At 42.4% G+C, this 26,381-nt stretch overlaps 1 protein-coding gene and 1 non-coding gene across 4 annotated transcripts in view; both read left to right on the forward strand.

The window, feature by feature from the left end:
- The window catches only part of Mtus2 (microtubule associated scaffold protein 2), a 386,941-nt gene that overhangs the window by 281,730 nt on the left and 78,830 nt on the right, over window positions 1–26,381 (forward strand). The window lies entirely within an intron of this gene.
- On the forward strand, window positions 16,551–16,658 carry LOC122112943. Its single transcript, XR_006148321.1, has one exon. It is a non-coding gene; the product is annotated as a U6 spliceosomal RNA (small nuclear RNA).

The following is a 26,381-nucleotide window of genomic DNA, read 5'->3' on the forward strand; positions in this document are numbered from 1 at the left end:
GGCGGGAGTTGTAGAGGTGGGAAGAAAGGGAATGTAGGGGAAAAACAAAGGAGGCAACAAGGCTCAATAGGAAATGTACTCATTACCTTGCTCATGTAACTGTAAGCCCTTTTACAGCATTTTTACAATTAAAAAATGTACATAAATAAATAAATAAGAGTTAAAATACATACCTTAAAAAACCACTATAATTGAAAACAGGAAAAACTGATGGTCTTTGTGTTGTTGCTGTGGTGTTGTGGTAGTGGTGGTAGTTGTTAAATCCTTATAATAAATTTAACCTTCAGTATTCCTATGGGTTTAGTTCCAGGATACCTCTGTGATCCTCAAATCCAAGAATGGTCCTTGGTATAAACTTGTGTTAGTGCTTGACTACACAAACACATATATTCCCATAGACTTAAATAATCTGTAGCTTACTTTTAACAACAATGCAGTGGAAATGGTTGTTATATTGTTTTACCTTGTTGTTTAAATGGCAAATATATTGTACATGTTGAATATAATATTTACTGGGGTTGAAACTCAGGATCTCATGCTTGCTAGGCAGATACTCTTCCTGCTGAGCCATACCCCCCAGCCTTGATTTTTTTCTGGTTATTTTTGAGTTAGGGACTTACTTTTTGCCAGGCTACAAGCTTAACCTACGTTAGGTTTTCCATGTACCTAGGATAGCAGGCTTATAACACCATATCCTACTCTTCGTTGAGAATGGGGTCAAGCATTTCTCCTTGCTGGGGTGGAGCTGTGATCCTCCCAATCTCAGCCTCCTAAGTAGCTAGGATTACGGTCATAAGCCACCAGCATCCAGCTATAACCATATTATTTAAAAGTATTTTAAATCCGAAGATTGTTGAATGTGCGGATACAGAATCAGCTGCTCAGTTCTCAGAGCACCCCCTGCCCATAACAGGAGTGGCAGTCTGGCATCAGTGTAGCCAATGTGGCCTTGACACTGGGCAGCTGTGACTGCCAGTTGGTGCTAGGAGGTCATTTCAGAGTGTGAACTCATCATGCTTCAGTGAGTTCATGTTGTTATCTGAAGCAACATATGTCAGCACTTGCTCTGTCATTACAGACAGCATTTAAAGTGGAGACTTTGCAGGATGAAGGGCTTTTTTCCCACTGTGCATATTCGGGAGCATTGAACTGGCATAACCAGCTAGGTGGGCCATGTTGGTCATCTCATGAACTTCTAGTTCTAACAGGACCAGTTGTTCTACAGGAAGAAGGAAGGGGCTTGAGGAGAAGAGCTTATGACTGCTCTGCGTTCCTCAGTAAAGAGGAAATGAACGTGGTTTAGGATGTGTGTTCAGCTTCTCATGAAGACAGTCTCCCTTCACACATCCTTCTAGGAAAATCCATGGTTTCAGGATAATGCAAAGGAAATGACCAAATTAGAATATGCAGATGGTGTAAAATCCTTTTAGCAGTGAGCAATCTATAGCTGGAGTACTAAAGGGACAGACAGCTGGGCCTCTGCCCAGATGCAGGAGCTGTTCCAAAAAGGAGAGAGGAAGTTCCAAGAAAAAAAACCTGTGGGGCAAAGGAGACTAGGGGAAATGAGAAGTTAGTTGGCCATTGTGGGCAGCAAAGGAGGTAGAGGGATTTGCTATTACCTAAGAAGAAGCAATAGTACTTACAGCAGCACATAGTATGTTTACAGTATAGAAAATAGCCTGCCAAGGTCTAAGAAGTACTTTGGAGGTATTGAACTAAGAGGAACTTATCTACTGCTTATGTTTCATTGTTAACCACCATTTATGTGTTTACTGTGTTCTCAACCATTTTGATTTGGGTAAGTGCTGACCATTCATTGTCATATTTAATTCCCTCATTAACCCTTGGCAGGCACTTCATTAGCTGAGAGGGATGGGTTACTTAGCTAAAGCCACACAAGTTCATCAGAGGAGAGCTGGATTCTGAAGCATGGAGACCTGAGCATTAAAGCCGCACTCACCAAGACAGGCTGCTGCCTCCTCCTAGCTTGGGCTTAATGCCATAAAGTGAGAAAATGTAGAGAAAAGATAGAATGGGGGATCAGAAGCCCATCTCCGCTTTCATTACCAGCCCAGAACCTCATTCTCTTTCAACGTCCTGGTCTGTGACATGACTCTATTGTGAGGGTGATTATATATATATGTGAAAATGGTTTGAAATACTCTGTCATTCCATGCAAACGCAGTCACAGGGCTGAACCTGTGCTCAGCCCTAGGAGTACGACATTGAACCAGCAGGCATGCTTTGTGCCCTTCCGAACCTAGAGCCTGGTGGGGGATTCATTGAATGACTACCACAAACATAAAGCCTATTAGAGAGTGTGAGCGAGTCTATGAAGTGATGTGTGCTCTGAGGTGGAGGAAAATGGTCCAGGAGCAATATAGGAGGAGCATGGCAGGTTCATGGAGTTCAGGGGAGATTAGATGGAGCTCTAGGCTGGTCAGGCCTTGCAGAGCCTAAGCAGTAATGAGGATCATGGTCCCAATCTAAGAGCAAAGAGAAGTCTCTGAAAGGAGGGTGATTTGAGCAGACTTGCATTGGAACACAGGTGGACATGGAGGCCAGCTCCCGGCCATGGCAGTAGACCACATGGGGGTAGTAATGGGATGTGGCCAAGAATGGTGAAGATGGAGATGACAAGTGGTTAGAGTTATTTAGGAGGCATATTGGGTAGGAGCAGTGATGTGCTGGGTCAGTGGGTAAAGAAAAGATTGTTAACCAGGCAGCAGTGCCTCACGCCTGTAATCCTAGCTATTCAGGAGGCTGAGATCTGAGGATTGTGGTTTGAAGCCAGCCTGGGCAGGAAAGGTCATGAAACTCTTAACTCCAATCAAACTTACCAAATAGCCAGAAGTGGAGCTTGTGGCTTGAGTAGTAGAGTGCTAGCCTTGAACAAAAAAAAAAAATCTCAAGGTCAGCACCCAAGCCCTGAGTTCAAGGCCCAAATCCCCCCATCCCACCCCAAGGAAACAAAACATACTAAAAACAAGATTGGATTGCTGAGTTCAGCTACAAAATCGAGATATGTATTTAAAAAGTGAGATGCTTTTTCTTAGAGGTATTGGCTTTTTATTTTGGCTTTCTATTGACCTTTTATTTCTAGTTACTGGCTTCTTTTGATTTTGTTAAACAGCAATCCTATACCCAAATGGCCTGGAAATTGAGTGCATATTTATATTTCTTCTACCTCACACAGACATTTAGGGAATGGGGTACCTAACAGCCATCTTAATAAAAATAATATTTTAAAGATATGAAGACCTTTAAGGAAAAGGGAAGTATGGTGTCTGTTTTGTGCTACTATAATAGAATTGAGTAATATAAGAGAAGTTTGTTTCTCGTTCTTCTGGAGGCTGGGACAATGAAGACCAAGTGTTCTAGAAAGGGCCTCATTACTGTGCCATTACATGCCAGAAAGCAGAAGGGCAAAAAGAGAAAGAGAAACATGGATCCCTTAGGGAGGATGATAAACCTTTAGGGCCTATATACTTCCCACTAGGCCCCACTTCCCAGTAGGGTTGCATTGTGGATTAAGTTCACAGTGTTGGTATTTGGAATGGACAGATGCAAATCATCACAGACCCCTTTGTCATCCGGGATGTGGGGGCAGCCAGCTTATCTGGTAGCTCTGTAGCAAGAGAGAATGGACAGCTTTTCTTAGGCAAGGCAGAGATGTGTTATCAAGGGAAGAACAAATACATGATTCTTCTTAAATGTTGGTGAACAAAAGAAAATGTCTTTTGCTTTAATTTTTTAAAGCATGTGCTCATTTTTCACTCAGCTTTCCATAACAAATTGCTTTATAAAATTAACTAATACATTTTTTTGAAGTTTATATTGGCTCTCAGTTTCAGAAGTTTCAATCAGAGCTGCAGTTTTAGGGTCTGTGATTGGGGCAGAATATTGTGCTATGGAGCACTGGTGAAGCCAGCTGCTCACTTCATAGGGGCCAGAAAGAGAAAGGAAAGACTAAAGGTCAAATACTTCCTTCAAGAGGGGCGCAGCCCCAAAAGGTCGAAGACCTCCCTAAGGCTGCACCTCTTAAAGGTTCCAAGACACCATGGGCTGGAGATGAAGCCTTCAATAAGGGGCCTCTGAGAAACCATCAGTTTAGGGGAAATTTCTCATTGTAGGCTGTCAGATTTGCCTTCTTGCCGTGTCATCTTCCAGGTGAAAGAACTAGAACTCTTGTTTTAGATCCCAGCAGAAGGTACTCATCTAAGAGCCTGGTAAGAGAAAGTCTCTGTCTCTCTGTACCAAGAGTGTGGTGTATGCTATGCTTTTGTGTGTATATATATATGCCAATACTGGGGCTTAAACTATGGGCCTCAGTACTGTCTCTTAGCTTTGTAGATCAGAACAGCTCCACTCTGGCTTAATTGGTAAGAAGAGTCTCTCAGAACTGCCTGCTAAGGCTGGCTTCAAACCATACTCTGGAGATCTCAGCCTCTTGAATAGCCAGAATTATAGCCATGAGCCACCAGCAGGCACCTGATATCTCTTCCTAATGTGCTGGCAAAGGAGATGCAGCACCCAGAGGCTCAAGTTCTTCCACCTGCACTCATCATTACTGTCCAGCAAAATCATCCATGGGCCACTTACCCATGGGAAGCTTTCGCCTTTGACTTCTTGCTGCCACTTTTTCTCTGCAACTGAGAAAATTATTCATGTAAAACATGTAACGCAGTTCAGGGAGAGCCACTTTGGGGCCCATTTAAAATAAGATGACCTATATTGCACACGATTAAACCCAGAGTGCAGTTGCATTTTGAAACATGCTTTTAAGCTAATGCATGTGTTTTCCCCCATTGCACCACAGCAAAATCCCTAAAGTTAAAGGAGGAAAAAACAATCTGGGTAAATTTGTAAGACATCTTCTCGCTGTGACTATATTTTGTGAGAGCTAACCAATAAGAAAAAATGTACATTCAAAAGAATTATCTCTTCAGACACTGATCAAAGTACATTGTACTCCTACACTGACATGTTGAATTGAAACCCCTTTGTTACAACTACTTAGAGAGAGAGTGTATGTGTGTGTGTGTGTGTGTGTGTGTGTGTGAGAGAGAGAGAGAGAGAGAGAGTGAGAGAGAGAGAGAGAATTACCTCTTCTAATGGAAGAGGTGTTTTCATAGCAAAACAAGGTAAGGATGAGGAGGTGGAGTTATGGCTCAAATGGCATAATGCTAGCCTTGAGCAAAAAAGCCAATGGAGAGTGTAAGGCCCTCAGTTCAAGCTCCAGTACTGGCACACACATGCATGCATGTGCACACACACACATATACACATACATATCCACGCACACAGAGTAAATATGAACTCCATTTTTTTAACCCAGGGGTAAGGGAAATCCTATGTCCATTGGGCCTCTTATAAAGTGTGTGCTTTTTGATATGAGCATCATAACTTATACCTCCTAGATATAGGAAAACTTTAGTCCAAGCCATATATAGAATTCTTACATCTACCAACAATGTCTGGGGCCCTCAAGAGCTAAAGGATTAAAATAAAGCCTCTGCTCCTTGTGATTTTCAAGGATCATGTTCAGTGTGGTGGTTCACTCCTCTTATCTTCAGTCCTGACAACAGTCTGGGCACGTGAAACCTTCCTCTACAGCTGTTGCTATCTCTCCAGTGATGCATACAGCAAACATCAAACAACCTGGAAAGCATTCAAATGTGGCAGCCCCCAGCTTTACACTCCAGCTATCAGGGTTCCTAGCCTGTTGTCATTTAAACCACTTAACTTTTCATTATTACTTCTACTGAAGTATTTCTGGTGCCCTAAAAGCATCTAGCTGTAGTTTAAAAAAAGAATAAGAAGTAGTAGCTGGGCTCTGGTGGCTCACACCTGTAGTCCTAGCTACTCAGGAGGCTGAAAACAGGATCACGGTTTGAAGCTAGCCCAGGCAGAAAAGTCCCTATGAAACTCTTATCTCCAATTAACCAAAAAAAAAACACAAAAAACAAAATGGAGCTATGGCTCAAGTGGTAAAGCACTAGCCTTGAGCATAAAGAGGCTCAGGGACAGTGCCCAGGACCTGGTATCAAGGACAAAAAAAAAAAAAAGTAAAGTTCAGGGAACTACACTATTGGTTTCCAGCACTGACATTGGGATGGAATTTTAATCCCAACCCAAGTTGGAATCGTACATTTACATTTTCCCCAGAGTGTGTGGTAGGATAGATACTCTGCTGGACTCCAGGGTCCAACAGAGAATGACAGAAACTTCCCACTTGAGTTTATCAGTATCATAAAGCAAGTTGAAACTATACCAATATTTGCGAGAAACACCAAAATCCAAGCTCAACACGTTCTTTTAAGATCAACCGAAGGTCATGTCTGGTTTCTCTGTAGATGAGCTCTTTTGGCCCACCTCTGCTCTCTGAGGACTGATGCCTTAAAGCAGTTTTGGGTGCTGAATGTCCCACACCCACAGATCCCTACTTGTCCTTGTGGTCTAAATGTCAAAGCAGAGAGGTGGTCAGAGAGTAGAGGTGGCAGAGTAACCAAGCAGGTTCCAATGGCTTCCTTCTCTAGCCTTTTCTTATTTATCTTTCTCACATCCTATTTATATCTAGCCAGCCACGTGTTCTCCATCACTGGAGTCTTTGGTGTGAGTTGCCTGTGGACTGCAATTGCTGGAGTGCTCCTCGTATTGGTGGCTGTTTATCCAAACATAGGAACAAAGAAATTGTAGGATTGAGCTGTGTGCTGAGTCAGTCAGTGACAGAACCAGCAGCAGCCAGAAAGCGGTCAGAGTGAGTTTTTTTTTTTTTAACTAACTAGCATAGAAAGATATTCAGCCCTAAAAGACACACTTATATAGCTGAATGCCAGTGGCTCACGCCTGTAATCCTAGCTACTCAGGAGGCTGAGGTCTGGGGATTGCTGTTTGAAACCAGCCCAGTCAGGAAAGTCTGTGAGATGCTAATCTCCAAAAAATCCAGAAGTCAAGCTGTGACTCCAATAGTAAAGTACTAGCCATGAGCCAAAAAACTAAGGGAAGCAGCCAGGCCTGCTGTGTGCCCAGTATGTGTGTGTGCACGTGCACGCGCACACACACACGCACACACACACACTCACACACTTACATACCATGTATATTTGAGCTTCTGATCAAATCTTTTCCTATCACTTCCTCATACTGGACTAGGTAAACATTGTCCTGTCTCAAACAGGGTATCCCCACTAAAGTGTAAACCAAAATTCATAGAGGAATCTATAACAGTACAGGGGCCTTCAATAACTAAGAGAATAAAAGGATTACCTACCCAGAATGCTTAGAATAAGGGAACTGAATGAACACATTTAAAATTCATTTTGAATAATGCATGCGCAGATGGAACAAAATAACAAATTTTAAAATGTCAAGGTCACCAGGTAGAACTTTTTTTTGTTAAGGAAATAGTTATTTTGATAATAGTCAAAATGATGAGGAAGATTATTCAGGACTACCATGATACACATCAAGACTTTTGCAGTCGGAGAGATTGAACTCAACTCCAATTTTAGCAAAGAATGCTGAGGATTAATGGCCAATAAGTAGAGTATGCTGGGCAGCAGGATGTGGGGGGAGAGTGGGTTGCAGTTACTGGATGGGAAAATCATAAAGGGACTAAACTAAGGACAGGAAGGTTTATGCTATACTGACTTCACAGGATTTTTGCAGAAGGAAAGCCAAGGTGTTAGGATATCAAGGGAAAGAGGGTCTTGCTATACATCCCCAGGATGAAGGTAAGACCCAAGTACAAGGCTAGGTCAGAAAGAGATTTCAGAAGAGCCTGTGTGGAGTTTATTCAAGAAGCTAATCTTACTGGGATCCTGGCACACACCTGTAATTTTAGTTACTTAGGAGGCTGAGATCTGAAGATTGAGTAGGAAAATTGAGATTGAGTAGGAAAATCTGTAAGACCCCTATCTCCAAATTAACCATCAAAAAGCCAGAAGTGGAGATGCGACTCAAGTGGTAGAGCACTAGCTTTCAGTGAAAGAGCTAAGGAACAATGCCTGGGTCCTGAGTTCCAGCCCCAGCTTCAGTGCCAACAACAAAGGAAGATGAAGAAAAGGAAGAAGAGGAGGAGGAGGAAGAGATTGAGGAGGAGGAAGTACTTGCTAATTGAGGAGGAGGAAGTACTTGCTACTTGGTAATTGTCACCAAATTTTAATCAGCTTACTTTTTCTATATATGTGTATATATACACACATGATATTGGAGCAACTGAGTCCCTACAAGAGAGTTACTCCCACCCAGAGATATTATAAGTAGAAGAAGGATGACTGTCCTTCCTATGTGGTTTGCCAAGGTCACAACAGGTGAGAAATCCCAATGGGACTACTCGCTCCAAACATGACTGTTCTGGTTAAGTCTCACCACTTGTGTCTTGGTTGAATTTTTTTTCACTCTAAAGACTCAAGGTTTAAGGGCCTAGAATTTTTATGTTTTAATTGTTCATTCCAAAAGCATTAGCTGAGTATCTGTTATGTGCCATGCAGAATACTAAGCACTAGGCTGCAGCCGTGAAAGACTGGGTAACAGCCCAGTCCCATAGGACTTCACATTCTTGTTAGAATATGTCTGCCAAAAAGCATGTGTTGGAAGTTGAATCTTCAGTGTAACAGTGTTGGGAGATGATCCTTTATATCAGATGTTTGAACCATAAGGGATAGATTAATAATGTTTCTAGATCCTTATCTATTATGGATATTTTAATAATAATTATAAAAAGGCTGGAACTTGCAAGTTGAATCTTTTTCCCCTTTTCTGTCTCCATCTTGAATTCCACCTCCAGAACCATGAGCCAATGCATTTCTCTTCACTACAAATCTCTCCTACTGAGGTATTCTGTGACAGCAACACAAAACAGACAAAGACGCCTGTAAAATCAGAGCAGTACAGATCCGTGTAGTAAGTCGTTCAGTGAAGAGATGCAGATGAGGCAGAGCTGACCTCATAGGAAACAGAAGAAGCTATTACTCTTAAGGAAGCAAGAAATGAGCTGAAGAGCTGTCCAGTAGATGGAGAGGGCGAGGGACGAGCAATCCCAGTAGAGGAAATCCCACTAGTATGCATGGTTCAGCATGAAGTGTGTGGGGCAGGAGACATATTTTTAAGATCATAAGCAATGAGGGATGGGAAAGAGGCCACCAGACTGGAAGGAGAGGGGAGCAGGTGGGGACAGACTAATGTGTTTTCATGTCTCTTAAGACCAATAGAAAAGCAGGCTGAGCTTTAGGAGGAATGTGCAGTGTATACAAAGATCACGCTTGTCCAGAGGAGCAGAGAGGGGCTGGAGTGAACTCAGCCAGCTGGGGCTGTTAGACTAGTGAGACCAGAAATGTCTTCCTGAGTTAAGGTGGAGTGAGATCAGCAGGACTTGAAGGATTGGGTGTGGGGTTTGGAGGTGTCCACAGAGAGCCTGGCATTGGGCTGCTTAGCTAAGTGGATGGTGAAGCCACTTACTGAGACAGTGTGATACTTCCCAAGTTTAATGACTGAGGTCCTAGGAGTGATTTTAAGATGCATTAATGATTTTCACAGGTATTAGCATAAAAACTAGAATTTCCCTTAGCCTGTCATGACTAAAAATACAACAGCTATACATGATGGTGTCACAGCTTCATTTCTGTGTGCACCACCAGCACACAAACATGTCTCACTGCCCTGTGAAATTGCAGACCTGGTTCTCTGGGGACTTAGCATGACCCCTACCTGAAAATCTCAAGATGGGTTAACCCCCCACCCAGTTCCATCAGCCTATGAAAACTTAATCCAGGTGTGTGAGCAAATAATCAAATATAAGGTTATGGTTGGGCACAGAAGACTCATGGCTATAATCTTAGTTATTCATGAGGCTGAAATCCTGCCGGGGCAGAAACGTTTATGAGACTCCATCTCCAAAGTAGCCAGCAAAAAAAGCTGAACTGGAGGCATGGCTCAAGTGGTAGAGCCTCAGCCATGAGCAAGAAAGCCAAGTGACTGGAAGGCCCTAAGTTGAAGATGTGGCCACAGAAGGGACAAAAAGGCAAGTTACCACCATTCCAGGCATACTGGATTTCCCCCAGTGAATTTTCCTTAGTTTGCATTCAGGTGAGCATTATGACAGGTCACAGTGAAATTACTAATATCACCAGCAGAAAGAAATGAAAATGAAAGCAGGCACACTAAGTTTCAAAATACTTTTTATAGTTTATCTGGCTTATTTTGAGGTGCCTACGATAAAGAATAGATGTCAAGCTTCTAAAACATAGAAATCCAGTAAAATAGCATCTAGCTGACATCCTTTATCTTCTCCTTAGGCAGAAAGATAGCAAAGATTAAACTTAAGTATCATAGGTGCTCTAGCCTGACACCTAGCTACAAACAAATAATTCTTATTATTAGGTTTCTAACTACCAGAAGAGCTACCAGTCAATACTGTTTCTAATCACGAGTTTTGCCAATTTTGACCCTCTCCTGGAAGACCATTTTACTTTTGAACTGAAAGGGAACTAAGCTGCCTTTTCAGGCATTGTAGATTGGGCTAAGAGTGAAGGAAAATTTCCGAAAGCCCGTATTGTGGGACTCTGGATTGTCACCTCTCAGCAGGATTTGACTGGGCTCTCCTGGTCCTTGATTTGTGGATGGGGCTCATTCTCAACTTCTCTCCATTGGAAATGGAGAGGCCCAACCCTGCTGTTTTGTCCCCCAGCAATATGTCCTAATGGAATTGCTATTGAAAAGCCACCTGCATCCATCCGCCACCCCCCTTTTCTCATGGCAGTGATAAGCTACAAATTAAGCAAATTAATATTTCATAGACACTGTCACATCTTTGATGCCTTTGTGCTCATCGAAGATGACCTGGATTGGTTTAATCATAGTTTTCTTTTACTGACAGAGAAAAGAGCTCACAAATTGTTTTGCCAATATATACGATTTGCTTTCTAATAAGGATCAAAGCCTAGAAGGAATAAGACTAAACATTCAGGAGGCCCACGGTGACTGTTGGGTCAGTGGTGTCAAAGATTGCTATAAGGTAGCTTATGAGGTGGCTCAATTGATGTGTTGGAGGGGAAATGGCTTTGTAAGATCTATTTGCATTGAGCCTGAAAAAATGTCTTGGGATCTCTGTGGGCTTAGGATCAGTACTACTTATAGGAATCTCATCATATTGTCTCTCAGAACTTTCTGGACCTTGTTTTTATTTATAATATAAATATAATTGCTTTGGGCTTGGTGGACCAGGATTTTACAGGGCACACTGTGGGACAGGATTTTTGTAGTTGGATGCAGTATCTGCTGCCCACAAATCCTAAGTCTACATCCTTACTCCACATGACTTCTGGGACATCTCAGAATGGAGTGTCCTTGAGGAGTTGGGAGTCTTCTGAATTTTCTCCTTCTTGCTATTTTCTTGGTTTTCTTTCTCTTTTTGCTTTAACTTGGACTGGGTTTTGAACTTAGGATATTTCTTTTGCTAGGCTGGGACTCTATCACTTAGACCACCCACATCCCTTTTTTGCTGTCATTATTTGTTAGACAGGGTCTCATGCTTTTGCCCATGGTCTAATTCAAACCACATTCCTCCTATCTATGCCTCCTGCTTAGCTGGAGGTTATAGTGCCTTCCACAACACTTGACTTATTGGTAGAGATGGGGTCATACTTTCGCCCAGAGCTCCAGTTGCTAACATCCTGATCTCTGATTTCTAAGTAGCTAGGTCTTTTAGTCATGGGACACCATCTTTTTGTTTTTCTCTTGCTTTTTGTTTTTTTTTTACTGTGTTTTTTTTTCGATTTCCCCTTGTGGGAGACATTTAAACACAGTAAATCAATTAAATATATAAAACACAGAACATAGCTTGCCATTTTAATCAAGTGCAGTCTGAGTCACCAGTGCTGTCCTCGACTCTGCAATCGTCTCAGCCACACAACTTCAAACTTTACCTAATCAAGAGGCAGGACCATTGTTTTCTACAAGGGCTACTGGACATGTGAGGTTAACTGGTATTGATGTTTATGTTGCTATGAATAAACTCCTAGATTAACTGAATTCGAGTCTTGCCTATGATTGCCTTGGCAGGGCCAAACCAAATGATTTCCCAGGCTGTATTAGGCTTGTGAGCTAGACATCATCCATAATTACTCTACCACCCTGGCCCCCCAACCTGGCCACTTCCATTCCACTCTATCCCTGTGAAGTTGGCCATTTTTGGTACTGCATATGGTAGACTCACAGTATCTAGCCCTTGCGGCTGCTTGGTCACCAGTGCAATGTCCCAAGTCTCCACATTGCAGACCTGTCCAGAGTGCTGAAACAGAGCTGGATTCTTAGCATCATAGAGACATGCTGTGACACCTCCCACATGGCCCTGGCCCTGGGGAAACTAAAGAGTGAATGGTGAATGTGTGTGTGTGTGTGTGTGTGTGTGTGTGTGTGTGTGTGTGTGCAGGTCCTAGAGCTTGAAACTCTTGGTCTGGGTACTGTCCCTGAGCTTTTTTGCTCAAGGCTGGCACTCTGCCCCTTGAGCCACAGTACCACTTCTGAGTTTTCTTGGTAGTTAATTGGAGATAATAGATTTGGGGACTTTCCTGCTGCTGGCTGGCTTTGAACAAAGATCCTCAGAGCTCAGCCTCCCAAGTAGCTAGGATTACAGGTGTGAACCACTGACCCCCGGCTAGGAGTCAATTATTTTAAAGTCAGGTTTACTGAAGAATCCTTTAATAGAATAAAAAAATCACATAACATATATTTTATTTGAGTTTCCAGGCCACAATGGTTTTAAATGCTCAGATCTCAGTAACTTGGAGTCCCAGTGAATGGATATAGAAGGTGCCCAGAGTGGACAAGTACCAAGAGACAGAGTAGATGGTGGCTGTAGGTGCTACAGAGAGAGAAACCGGCTGTTTATATTAATAGGCATAGCCTTAGTTTGAGGTGCTGGAAATTCTGGAGTTGGATAGTAGTAATAATTGATTGCAAAGGAATACAAATGCCACTAAACTGTTTACTTAGAGATGGGCTATGCATGTTGGCTCATGCCTATAATCCTAGTTATTCAGGAGGCTAAGATCCCAGAATTGAGGTCTGAAGCCAGCCAACCAAGGCAAATGTATTTGTGAGACTCTTATCTCCAATTAAAAAACTATCAGAAACTCAGAAGGGGAAATATGGCTCCCAAATAGTAGAGCAGTAGCCTTGAGTACAAAAGCTAAGCAACCACCTAAGATCCTGTGTTCAAACCCCAGTACCAACACAAACAATTAAGAAGGTAAGAACACAACATTTTGTCAGAATTTGTCAATATATCCATTATGTACAGGAGAGTATGGTCATAACATGCTTTCAAAATTTGATGTTTTAAAAAAAATAAAAATGCACCCTGCAGTATACTGATGATCAGTACACTGAGAAAGGGAGGGAAAAAAATACCTTTGTTAATGTCTCAGAGAGTCATATTGTCAGCTAGTTCACTGATGCAGTTTCAGGGTCATGAAACAAATCCCAGTGGTTTCAGACCAACAAATTTGTGTCTTTACATGTTTGTGCTGAACTGTAGATAGAATGTCACTCAGATACCAGCATCTGCTGGACATCCCCTGGGAACAGAGTACTGCCAAGTTAGGAGTAGGGACTTTTGTGTCAGTGGCAGGAGTAGGGTTTGAACTCAGGGCCTGGGTGCTGTTCCTTAGCTTTTTCATTCAGGTCTGGAACTCTGCATCTAACTTTATGGCTGGTTAGTTGGAGACAAGAATCTCACAGACTTTCCTGTATAGGCTGGTTTTGAACAGTGATCCTCAGATCTTATCCTTCTGAGTTGCTAGGATTAGAGGGCTCTTCCTGGAGGAGGGACTTTAAATCAATAGTTACATGGCCTGCCTCATCTAGAAGCTCTGAATCAACATGCAACCTCTCCTCACATCACAAACATCAGCACCTCAAATGTATCAAATTCCTAGTATGTATTCATTCCATTGTCTGGCATTTCAATCTGCAAGAATAAATGATGTGTTGACAAAACTCCTAGATTCACTAATAGCTCTGCTTAGAAATGTGCCTAGCATTTTCACTCACTCATATGTGTTAAATGAATTCATATCATTGAAAGTATTAGTGCACTGTACAAAGTAACATGGAATTTGTAACATGCACTTGTGTCCTATGAGGAATTTACAATGTGACTCTCACAATGGTTGGTAGGGTTTACTTTTGAAACGAAATGAAAATGAACAAGAATTTAATTGTACCTGCAGGAATCTCCACAGAGATCCAAACTAACCTCATTCTGCCTATATGTGGTTGATTGCAGAACTTTCCATACCTCCCATCAAAACCAGGCTCTCTGGTAGAGTTCGTGTTTAGAAATGGTGTGTGTGTGTGTGTGTGTGTGTGTGTGTGTGTGTGTGTGATTTCTTTAGGTTGTCTATAGTAAAGAGTTCCCTATCAGCCCCTCCAAAGTCTTATATGTAGGACCACCACACCCTTTCCACAGACCCTGGTAGGTTGGCTAGTACACTGGGTGATGGTTAAATACTGTCATATGATTCTGCATGTCTGGGGATCTTCCTCTTCCCACCGATACACAAGGACCCATTTTATATCAGTATCTACCATTGTCATACCTGGCTACCATTGAGCTTCTCATGATTTAGTGCATTCGTCATCTCCCTGTGTAACTGTGTATATTCCAAGGAACATGGCCAGCCAAGTCAGTCTTCCAATCTTCTACAAGGCATTTGCCCACATGATCACTTTGGGAACCTTCTGTGAGCTTTCTCCACACTTTACCATGGCAATTTGGGCATCCTTCCTTCTTTAATTGTGGGCATCACTTTTTCCAAGCATCTATGAGATATTCCAAGAGAATGGTATAACTGTACCCACAGTCCCTCAGGGTGTTAGCTCCTTGGGCATTTGAAGTACTATATCTCTTTTCCAGCTTTTTTATTCTGCCTATACCTTTGATCCAGCACCCAGCCATGCCCTTTCCTGTCTGCCATGAGAGCTAGGAAGTCCCTGTAGCAACTTTGCTTGATGTCTCCTCTCCCTTAGTAGGCTCAGCTCTTTCCACTGGGATCCTGCCTTGATTTGTCCCCAGTTATCTGGTCTGGTTGCTAATAGAGAGGAGGATGGGCAGATCTTGAGGAAGACCAGTCAGTGGGGCTTCATCTGAGGTTACTGCATGCTTCTCAGTCAAGGAGAGGAGGGGTTGGACAATCCTCCAGCCAACATTATCATTGCTTCCATAAGAAACTGAGGATTTTTTCATTTTATTTTTTAAATATATTTTAACGATGTTGTAGAAGAAAGGTACAGAGAAGTTACAGTTCCATAAGTCAGGTAATGAGTACATTCTTTTTAGACAATGTTACCCCTTCCTTCATTCTCTCCCAATTTTCCCTCCCTTCCCTACCTGTGTTGTCTAGTTCATTTTCCACATAGTGTCTAGTGAGTACCACTATTGTGTTTGTTCACCTTTTGTTCCACCTTTTCTGTGCCCTTTTACCCTCCTAAAGACAAAGTAACAAACAAGACAAAATGAAAAGATAAGAAAAACAGCAAATAACAAAAAGGGGAGGGGAGGGGTTTTTTTAGTGCATCTACCTAGATGCCTAGGTTCCTCTAGGCCTTAAATTTGCTGTAAGAGACTCATTACAACTGATCATTCTAGCCAGGTGCTGGTGGCTCACATCTGTAACCCTAGATACCAGAAGGCTGAGATCTGAGGATTGAAGTTCGAAGCCATCCTAGGCAGCAAAGTCTGTAACTCTTATCTCCAATTAATCACCAAAAAAATCCAAAAGTTGAAGCAGTGGCTCAAGTGGTATAGTGCTAGCTTTGAGCAGAAATGTTCAGGTACAGCACCCCAGCCCTGAGTTCAAGCCCAAGGATCAGCACCAAAAACTGATCGTTCTTATTTCCCTAAAGAGATAGGTCTGAGCCTGTTTGGTAGAGATAAGGGACTCTTTACAAGCTGCCCGAAAGATCTCCCGCTTTCATTGGTGCTCAACTACCCTGAATCTTGTCATTTTCTCTCCTAAGTACCAGTGGTGTTTGGCAATAATGAACTAACTTCCCAGATGCTAAAGACAACATGAAGCCAGTGGCTTCCATCCTCATGGCTGCTCTCTCCAGTCACCACAGGATTCCAAGCGCTCAGTAGCCTTCAGCTCCAGAATCTATCCTTAATGGCTTCTTCTGGAACCACCAGCCTTAGGCCAGGTCTCTGTTAGTAGAACAGAGGGAGACACTCAAGTGTGTATGGTTTATTGAGACTCCATGCAAAAAAAAGAAGAAGAAACCTGTAAGAGTGTCAAGTAATCAAAGTAATCATGACAAGAAATGGGACAGGACTAAGCAAAGCTGTGGTGTCAGGGTGGTCACTCCCTGATGCCCAGGGAGCCACTCAGGAAATTGATGGTACAAATGTGCTTCATGTGACACTTGTTCCATAAAGTGAAAAGGATCGGGAGTAGTGATGCACACCTACAATCCCAGCTATGTGGAAGGCAGAGGCAGGAGGGGAATCTTGTGTTTGAGGCCAGCCCCGTTAAAATTAAGGAGACTTCGTGCTTGCTTCGGCAGCACATATTACTAACATTGGAATGACACAGAGAAGATTCACATGGCCCCTACGCAAGGATGACATGTAAATTTGTGAAGCATTCCATTTTAAAAAAAAAAAGAGACTCTTATTTCAAAGGGAAGATTTTTGAAATTAAAAAGCTCTAATATCCATGATGCTATAAGCCTGTAACCCAAGCTACTTGGGAGAAGGAGATTCAAGATAATGGTTCAAGGCCAGCTCAGACATAAAAGTTTGTGAGACCCTACCTCAACCAATAACTAGAACAGTGGTACATGCCTGTTATCCAGACTACAAGGAGGCACAGTAGCCAGGCATAGTGGCATGCACTTGCCATCCCCAGCAACACAGGGAAACACAAGTAGGAAGGTTGTAGCCCAGGCTGGCCTTACCTTGAAAATAACCAGTGTGGGCTGGGAATGTGGCTTAGTGGCAGAGTGCTTGCTTAGCATGCATGAAGCCCTGGGTTTGATTCCTCAGTACCACATGAACAGAAAAAGCTGGAGATAGCACTGTGGCTCAAGTGGTAGAGTGCTAGCCTTGAGCAAAAAGAAGCTCAGGGACACAGTGCCCAGACCCTAGTTCAAACTCCAGGACTGGCAAAAAAAAGAAAGAGGGGGGGGGGGAGAGGAAGTGGGGGAGGGAGGAGGGGAGGGAAAGAAAGAAGGAAAGAAAGAAAGAGAGGGAGGGAGGGAGGGAGGGAGGGAGGAAGGAAGGAAGGAAGGAAGGAAGGAAGGAAGGAAGGAAGGAAGGAAGGAGGGAAGGAAGACATACAAGAACATAACCAGTGCAAAAAGGCATACATAGAAGAGTGGCTCAGTGGTGCAGTGCCTGCTCACCAAGCACAGTGCCCTGTATTCAAAGCTCAGAACTGAAGGGAGAATAAAAAAACTAATATCAAATCAGAGTAAACAATAATGCATTCCGGAGTCTCTGAATCTGGCCCTTTTTCCTGTCATGGATTACAGTTGCCCTTTGCCAGCACTGGCCAGGTAGGTAGCTAAGTTGTTATCGTTACTTTTTTCATCCCCATATATCAGTAAACCTGCTTTCTGGAGAAAAATATACTTAATAATTCCAGGGTACACATGGCAGACAGACTGTTTTGTGTATGCCAGTCCTGGGGCTTGAACTCAAGGCCTGCCTGCTGTCCTGTTGCTTTTGTGTGCAAGGCTGATGCGCTATACTTTTTGGTGGTTAATTGGAAATAGGAGTCTCAATATCTTTTCTGCCCAAGCTGGCTTCAAACTGTGATCCTCAGATCGCAGCCTCCTGAGTAGCTAGTATTACAGATATGAGCCAACACCCAAATTAGATAGACTTAAAAAAATTCAAATCGATATTCTTTGCTATTCTTCAAAACAAAAATAGGATATGTCCACATCCCCTTTTTCCCCCCACCCTTAGGTTGCCTCTTGCATATTGCTAAATTATCAGAGATTTGGACATTTTTGTCTTTCATATGTGTAGAAAATATTTCTTCCATATGTGTATTTCCTTTTACTTGTATCATGCTGTCATTTAACATTCATAACATGTAAGTGTTTGAGGGCCTTGCTATGTATCCCAGACCAGACAGAAGCCCAGAGTCATCTCATCTCTTATCTCCCAGGTAAGCATCAACAAACCTGACTCGAGGTTTGACTTTTTAATGTAGTCAAATCAATGATTATTCCTCTTGTGTTGTGTGGCTTCAATTCACACTTAGAAAGACCCTCCTCCCTAAGACTAAAACAATGCTCATGTATTTGCATTCATAACTTAATCACTTTGATTTCAATGTTTAGATTTTGTTCATATGAAACTTGTTTTGAATCCAGATGAGAGGTTCCCCTTCCATCTTTTCTCACTTTCCACCTCTTCCACATAAATAGATGGCTGAACATGCCAGCACTGCCCATGGATTTGAAGCATCCCTTTATTATATTAGTGAGTCTCATAGTGTACATTGTTCTGTTTCTGGCTCTGTTTGTTCCCCCTGTGAATCATCTTTGTATCTGTACCAGAGTTGCAGTAATTTAATTATTACATTTCATAATGAAATTATATATGTTGAGCATTCTCTCCTTACCATTATTTGCGAAAAAATGTCAAAGTAATTCTCATGAATCTTCTTTTCCAGTTAAATTGTTAAAACAACCTTGTCAGATTTAAAAGAAAAGCATGCTGGGATTTATATTGTAATTGCACTGACCTTAATAGATTAATTTAGAGAAGATTCACATAATATAAGTTATCTAATTGGGAGCAAGAAAAAATATTAATTCATACACTCAAGACTTAAAATTATAGTATATAGATAGTTGTACACACACAAGAAATTGTATTAATTCATACACTCAGGACATGTTATATATAGTATCTAGTCACACACACACACACACACACACACACACACACACACACACACACACACCACACACACCCCAGGGCTCCACTTGGCTAGCTTGCATGACTAATGCTTACCACTTGAGCACAGTTCTAGCCTGGCTTGTTCCTTGTAAACACAGGTAGACTCTCATGGACATTTCAGCCTGGGCTGGCTTCAAACTTCAGACCTCCTGATCTTAACTTCCTGAGTAGCTGCCCCAGTTTTATCACTATTTTTTACCTGTAGCTGGCTGAAGTAATGGATGTCCAACCCACAGATGTAGAGGGCAGGGTGAAGGGGTTGACTGCTTATTCTGTGTGTAAATGCTCATGTTTGCTTTGGTTCTGCTCCTTTTGGAATATGAAGTCTATGCATGGATTTGTTACTTCTTTTAACTTTCTTTCCACACCTACCTGTATGTGACAGGCATCTCCAGTACTTGAGTCACTTTGATTTTGTCACTGTTCTGGGTACCAGACATCACCATCTTGATGCCAACCAATTACAGCAGCATAGAGATTGAGAGCTCTACTCAAATGCCATGCTTTGCACTGAAGAATGCTTCATCTGAACCAATCAGAGCCTCTCTCTGAGGGACTTTGCTTTGGGATGGTAGGATGGTAGAGCAGATGGTAGGCCAGTCAGAAGCTGAACATGTCAGGTACTGACCAATAGCTAATACCCATAATCCTAGGCTGAGATCTGAGAATCAAAGTTCAAAGCCAGCCTTGGCAGGAAAGTCCATGAGACTCATCTTACTTGGAAATTAACCAGCAAGAAGCTGGAAGTGGAACTGTAGCTCAAGTGATAGAGTACCAGCCTTGAGCAAAAAAAGCTAAGGGACAGCACCCAGATACTAAGTTCAAACCCCAGTACTGGCCCAAAAGAAAAGAGGAAGAAGGAAGGACAATGGCGACAAGCCAGAGATGGAGGAGGAAGAGGAAGAGGAGGAGGAGGAGGAAGAGGAAGAGGAAGATGAGGAGGAGGAGGAGGAGGAAGAAGAGGAGGAAGAGGAGGAGGAGGAGGAGGAGGAAGAGGAAGAAAATAAGCTGAAGATGGAAAGACCTTGAGTCAGCAAAGAATTGTCAGAGGACAAAAAAGTATAGAGATAATAGTGGGTAGTAACCACAAGCAAACAACTCTGCAGGGAAAAGCTGCCCATAGCTAAGGCACAGTTCCAAGAGCAGGAATACCTATTGATAAGATCACTATGACCTCCTTTGTAATAACTTATAGTATTAACCCATCACAGCTGTTTGTTTACTCTAAGATATTCCAGATCTCTAGGACATTAGCCTGTATGATACCATTTTATGATGTCTCTATATTCCCTTCAAATAAATACCTGCAAATTTAAAACGGATCTTCAGATGGAGGAAGATGAGCTATATACATGCCTTCAGCTTATCACCTCCCATGGGAAACCTGCTGGCAGAAAACTTTGACTGTTTCCTTGAAAGGAATAAGACTATCACTAGGAGCTGGTAGCTCGTACATGTAATTCTAATTACTCAAGAAGCTGAGATCTGAGGATCACAGATTCCTACTTTAGCAAGAAAGTGCTTGGGAATCTTATATCCAATTAACTTACTAAAAGCCAGACCTGGAGCTTTAGCTCAAATGGTAGAGTGACAGCCTTGAGTGAAAAATATAAGGGACAATACTCAAGCCCTGAATTCAAGCTCCAGTACTGGAAGAAAAAGAAAAGACTATTCAACATGGTCTTCTACCATTTCTCACACCTGTGCTCCAGTAAAATGATCCCCATCTGTTTTAATTCATGCTTGTTCCCACCAATCTGAGGATTAGTAGTTCAAATTAGGTACCTTCTCCCCAGTCCATACTTCATAGCTTCCTGTGCCCTTGAACACGTAGAACCCTAGCTATCAGTTGAGACTCTATTCCATAGTTACCCCATCTTTCACTTCTTTCCTTCCTGACTCTTATCCTACAAACCTGCTCAAGTCTCAGCTCATCTACTCCTTGTGCTCTGTCACACATTGTGATCTGCTGTGTGCCAGTGTCCCAGCCAGTGTTTTGCTGAGGCTATCCCAATGATATCTTCTTTCCAGGAGTTTTTGAATCCCCATCTTCCTGCATCTCTTGCTCTGATTACTTTGTTCAAGACTTGATTCTGAGGATCTCACCTTCTGATATTGAATTCTGATTTTCATTGTTTCCTGCAGGTCCTCTCCCTGGGAAACTTGATTCTTCTTCCTCAAGCCAGCTCTAGTTCATCCTGTCTCGAATATTATATATATGCTAATAGCTGCCCAAATTCTAGCCCTGAACCTCACAATTTGAGCATCTAACCTCCAGCTTCTTATCTCTACCTCATTGCCAGGCACACTATATAAGAACACTATACACACAGGTGTTACATGAACACGATGCATAATTACAATGTGTATAAAGTATATTTTGTATATACATTTTGTGTCGCAGATATAATGTTACATAGAAGATAATTATATGTGTATATTGGTTCTCTGCAGAAATAAAACCAATAGAATAGGATGAAAATTAGTTAGTTCTGACTTCCTGGAGAACCTTGAGGCACCTACCATACTTTATTGCTAATGTGTCTCTCATTTTCATACTCTTCATTAGGTATACTCTCAAGGCACTCCATCCTTGCTCTGCTTATCACCACAACTGTCTCAAGCCTTCATGGCTTCTCAGGAACACTGCTGGCACGCCCTCTGACCACATTCCTTCCTATTAAAGTCATCCAGCAGTTTTCCAGGGTTCCCAGGATCCACAATATAAAGGCAGAGCTCTTTGACTTGAGATTCAGTATGTTCCTTGTTCCTTCTCTGCCTCCCCAGTAAACCCCCTCCTTCTTGCTCCCCCTCTCTCCTTCAGTTTCTCTCTCTCTTCATAGAAATTCCATTTCCATTTCAACTTTGCTCCGGGAGCCACACGCAACTCTTATCGCTTATTTTCTCCCACACTGGGACTCCCTACTTGGTGGATTCAGGTCTGCCCTAGCGCTAGAGTCAGCCCAACCACCTGTACAGCTTAGGTCTGGCTTCAAACAAGAGGAGGATAGGAAGGCTGGGTAAAGGAGAGGTAGAACCTTGTCCTTTTCCCTTAGGACTTGGCAGATGACATCAAAACAAAGATAGGCTCAGCATGATGTTAAGTAAATTTCTAAAAATAAGAAAGCCTGCTTTCTCTCCTCCTGCCCTGGAAGTCACTGGAGACAGACAGTAATGGAGCAGGCTTTTGTTGTTATTGTTGTTCTTTTAACATTTTCACTATAAAGCCTCAAGAAGCCTTTCTTATTCTTTCTCATTCTTATATTATTGTAGAACTGAAGTGTTTCCAATCTTTCCCTAGACATTGTCCAGTGGATCTTCTGTTGTTTTCTTCTGTTCAAGAAAAGAAAACATTTCAACATGTATTCCATACAAAAGTGAAACTGCCTGGTTTTCACCCCTTGGAGTTATCCAGGTTCTTGGGGAATTGTGACTAATTAATTTCATTTGAGTAATTAGCACTTACAAATCATGTTAAATAGCTATGGCTTAAGCATTCTGATTTATTTCTTAATTAAATCATTTTACTAAAACCTGCACACAATTTTTCAACTTTAAATCATATTAACAACTTGTTCCTGATGTCTTTATTATCTCAGGAGGCTGAGATCGGAGGATCATGGTTTAAGGCCAGCCTGGATAGGCTGAGACTGTTACCTCAAGTTAATCACCAAAAGCCAGAAGTGGAGCAATGGCTTAAATGGTAGAGTGCCAGCCTTAAGTAAGAAAGCTAAGAAACAGTGCTGAAGCCCTGAGTTCAATCCCCAGTATTGTCACTGAAAAACAAAAAGTTTAAAAGAATTACAGTTGTTTTTATATTATTGTTTTCAGTGCTGAGAATTGCACCCAGAGCCATAAAGATATCAATTTCAGTTTGTTGGGTTTTTTTGTTTTGTTTTTTCGGTCATAGTGCTTAAACTCTGGACCTGGGCACTATCCCTGAGCTCTTCAGCTTAAGGTGAGCACTCTGTCACTTGAGCCACAGCACCACTTCCGTTTTTCTAGTAGTTAATTGGAGATAAGAGTCTCACAGACTTTCCTGCCTGGCTTTGAACTGCAATCCTCAGATCTCAGCCTCTTGAGTAGTTAGGATTACAGTCATGAGCCACCAGTGCCCGGCTCAATTGTTTTTGTTGTTGTTGTTTGATTTTTTTTTTTTATGTATTTGTAATAGAAACTCAAACTACATGACCTGGCCTACAATTTCTGAAGTTCTGTATTTCTGTTCTTCTGGGTATGAATGATTTATGAATCCTTTCAGAAAGAATAGTAGTAAGGTTTCAGAATTGTTCCCAGTCAACTGGTTGGGGTCCTTTTACTTACCCAAATAAAAATGTGAGTAGGTGAGAAATTCTTCCAGTGCCCATAATCTCAAGACTTTGAGTGTCCCAAGCCTAGAAGCTGGACTGACACTGGGAGCAGTCAAGCTGTAAGCCCTGAGAGCTAGAGGCCTACTGCTCTGGGTTTCAGAAGCAAGAAGTTTATTATGGCCCTAGATATCCAGGTTAATTGCTTTAGACTCTCACCAGCAGCCATAGCACTTGGCAGCGCTTGTAATCCCTGGCTTCTAACACCTGGACAGTGTCAGCAGACTACAGCAAGCTATAAGAGGGGATGCCATCTAAAGTTACAGTTCTTATACAGCTCTTGAGTGCCAGGACCCTCAGCTCCTACAGTGATGAGCATTGCAGCTCTTGAGCCTAGAGTGTCAGGACCCTTGACTCTTCACAGCACCTACTGCTTCCTGCTCCCAGGCATTCTTTGGAACTTGTTTGCTACCCTTTCACTATTACTGTTGTTGCTACCGATGGATGCCCCTGCCCCTGCATCTACCCCTGACAACACTATTCAGCTACCACTGGTATCTCCTCTTCCTGTTGCCATCTCATTCTACCCCACACAGAAGCCTTCTACTGGGCATGATGTTCTTACACCAGGGGGCAGCAGAGGAGATTATTTCCGGGCTGACTTGGAAAAGGGAGCCAATGCACTTATACAGTGGAGGCAGGGTATTTGCATCAATCACAGCAGCCCTTGATGCAAATGAGGGAATTTGTGTTGCACCAATCATGGCAGTTTTCATGCAAATGAAGGACTGTGTCTACACCAATCACAATGTAGTTTATCTGCTGGGCCAATAAGGGAAGTCTCCTTTCCCCACCCCCCCCCCACCCCCCACCTTGGTCAATTTGGCTGCAGGAGTTCACTGAGGTTTATCATAGCCAAAAGATCTGGTACAACATGTTAGAATGTGTCTCATGGAGCTGGAGTTGTGCTTTGTCAGCAGTGTAGCTTCTTCAAAGAATGTGTGATGGGTTCAAAGCAGCAGTCTGGCCAGCTGTTTGGTCCTCAGTTCAAAGCATCCAGAGCCCTGGGGAGAAAGACTAGGCTGACATTTTGAAAGGCACATTACCCTGACTCCTCAACACGTTAGTAGTTTTGGGTTGGGTTTTTTTTTTTTTCAGTTGTGGGTCTTTAACTCAGGACTTGTCCCAGAGCTTCTTTGTGCTCAAGGCTAGCTCTCTACCCTTTGAGAAATAGCACCACTTCCGGTTTTTGAGTGGTTAATTGGAGATAAGTGTTCCTTGGGGATTTTTCTGCCTGGGCTGGCTTGGAACCACAGCCCTCAGATCTCAGCCTGCTGAGTAGCTAGGATTAAAGGCATGAGTCACCAGCACATGGCAATGCAAACATTGAAGTAGGTGCTTTTAACAAAGGCTTATCAGCACCATTAACAGTGCTTTATTAGTACTCAATAGTGTTCTAACAGTGCTTACTTCCTGCCACTGTGCCACAAGAAGAGAAGAGTCCCTCTGGTGTGTCTCAGAATCACCCACGGCAGAGTTGCAATGGCCAGAGTGAAGAGGAATCCTCTTACTACCACCAAGGCATCACATTATTTTGCTGTTGTTCTTGGTCATGGGGCTTGAACTCACAGCCAGTGCACTGTCCCTGAGCATTTTTGCCCAAGGCTAGCACTCTACCACTTTGAGCCATAGCACCACTTCCAATTTTCTGGTGATTAATTGAAGATAAGTGTCTCATGGATTTCCTGCTCAAGTTGGCTCTGAACCACGATCCTTAGATCTCAGCCTCCTGAGTAGATAGGATTACAGGCGTGAGCTACAGGCACGAGGCAGTAGGTACCACATTTATAAAGTGCTGTTCCTGTGAGTTGGAAATATTGCACCATGCAGAAATATACAAAGAATATTATAAGCTGGACATCTTGGGCTGATTCTTGTGAAGGTATTGTTTTGGCAGTACTGGAATTTAAACTCTGGGCTTTGAACTTGCTAGGCAGACACTCTCCTGCTGAGCCAGACCTCCAGCACTTTTTGCATCAATTATTTCTGAGATAAGGTCTCTCATTCCTTTAGATACCCTGTTGTAGCTGAGATGACAAGCATGCTTCCCAGCTCTTGGTTGAAAGGTTGTCTCAAAAACTTTTCTGCCTGGGCTGGCCTCAAACTGCAGTCCTCCCAATCTCAACCTCCTAAATTCCTAAGATTATAGGCATGAGCCACTGACATCTGGCATAGCTAGTAAAGACAACTTCAACTTTTATTTCTCTGATGAGAGAAGCCAACTCTTGTGTATATCTTGCAAGAACATATGGATCACAGCGCTCCTGAAATCATCCCTGTCACTGGCTTAAAAGAGAATAATAAAAAATATCCCATAAAAGGCTAACAGAGGAGAAAAACTACATTGATAGCAGCTTCTTAATTATAGCAAAGTGATTTTAGTTTTCTTTTGATATGGATCTAAGAACATACTAAGAACAAAAATACATACTGTTTTGTCTTTTTCCTCTGTTTTCCAAATCCGTTATTACACCAACAGTGTTAAACCCTCTATTTTCTCTTGCACCTTCAGTTGTAAGATTTCTGTATTCTATCTTTTCCTTTCTCTCATTAAAATCTCTAGATGGGCTATATTCGGTTTAAAAAAATAAAAAAGAAAGCAAACTATTTACATTTTCTTAGCAGTTGTCTCTGCAAACCTCCAGTCCTAGAGCTCAAGCTCCTGTTTGAGATACATGGAAAAGGGAGGGTGGAGACCGTGGAACCAAAATAAACAGATGGTTGCCATGACAATCTGAGATTCTTACAGGATCATTTTTCACGGTTTTCTTTTGAAAGAAATGGTGAGACAGGGATACTTTTTTTTTTAATTTCATTGACCTCCTGTAAATGCTCTGCAGCTCACAAACTGCACAAAACAACAAATGCCATGGGCGAGAGCCCACCTTGGCTATGTTTGACCCCTCTGGCTTTCCATCCCCCATCATTTCAGGATGTGGTTGTGGAATCCATTCTGCAGGCAGATCACTGGTGCTGAAGGGTGAACCCAACCAGGGCCCAGCTAGGGGTGGGGGTGGGGTAGAGGGGGGAAAGGG

This window comes from Dipodomys spectabilis, unplaced genomic scaffold (assembly GCF_019054845.1).
Source record: "Dipodomys spectabilis isolate Male_0828 unplaced genomic scaffold, ASM1905484v1 ptg000095l, whole genome shotgun sequence".
NCBI lineage: Eukaryota > Metazoa > Chordata > Mammalia > Rodentia > Heteromyidae > Dipodomys > Dipodomys spectabilis.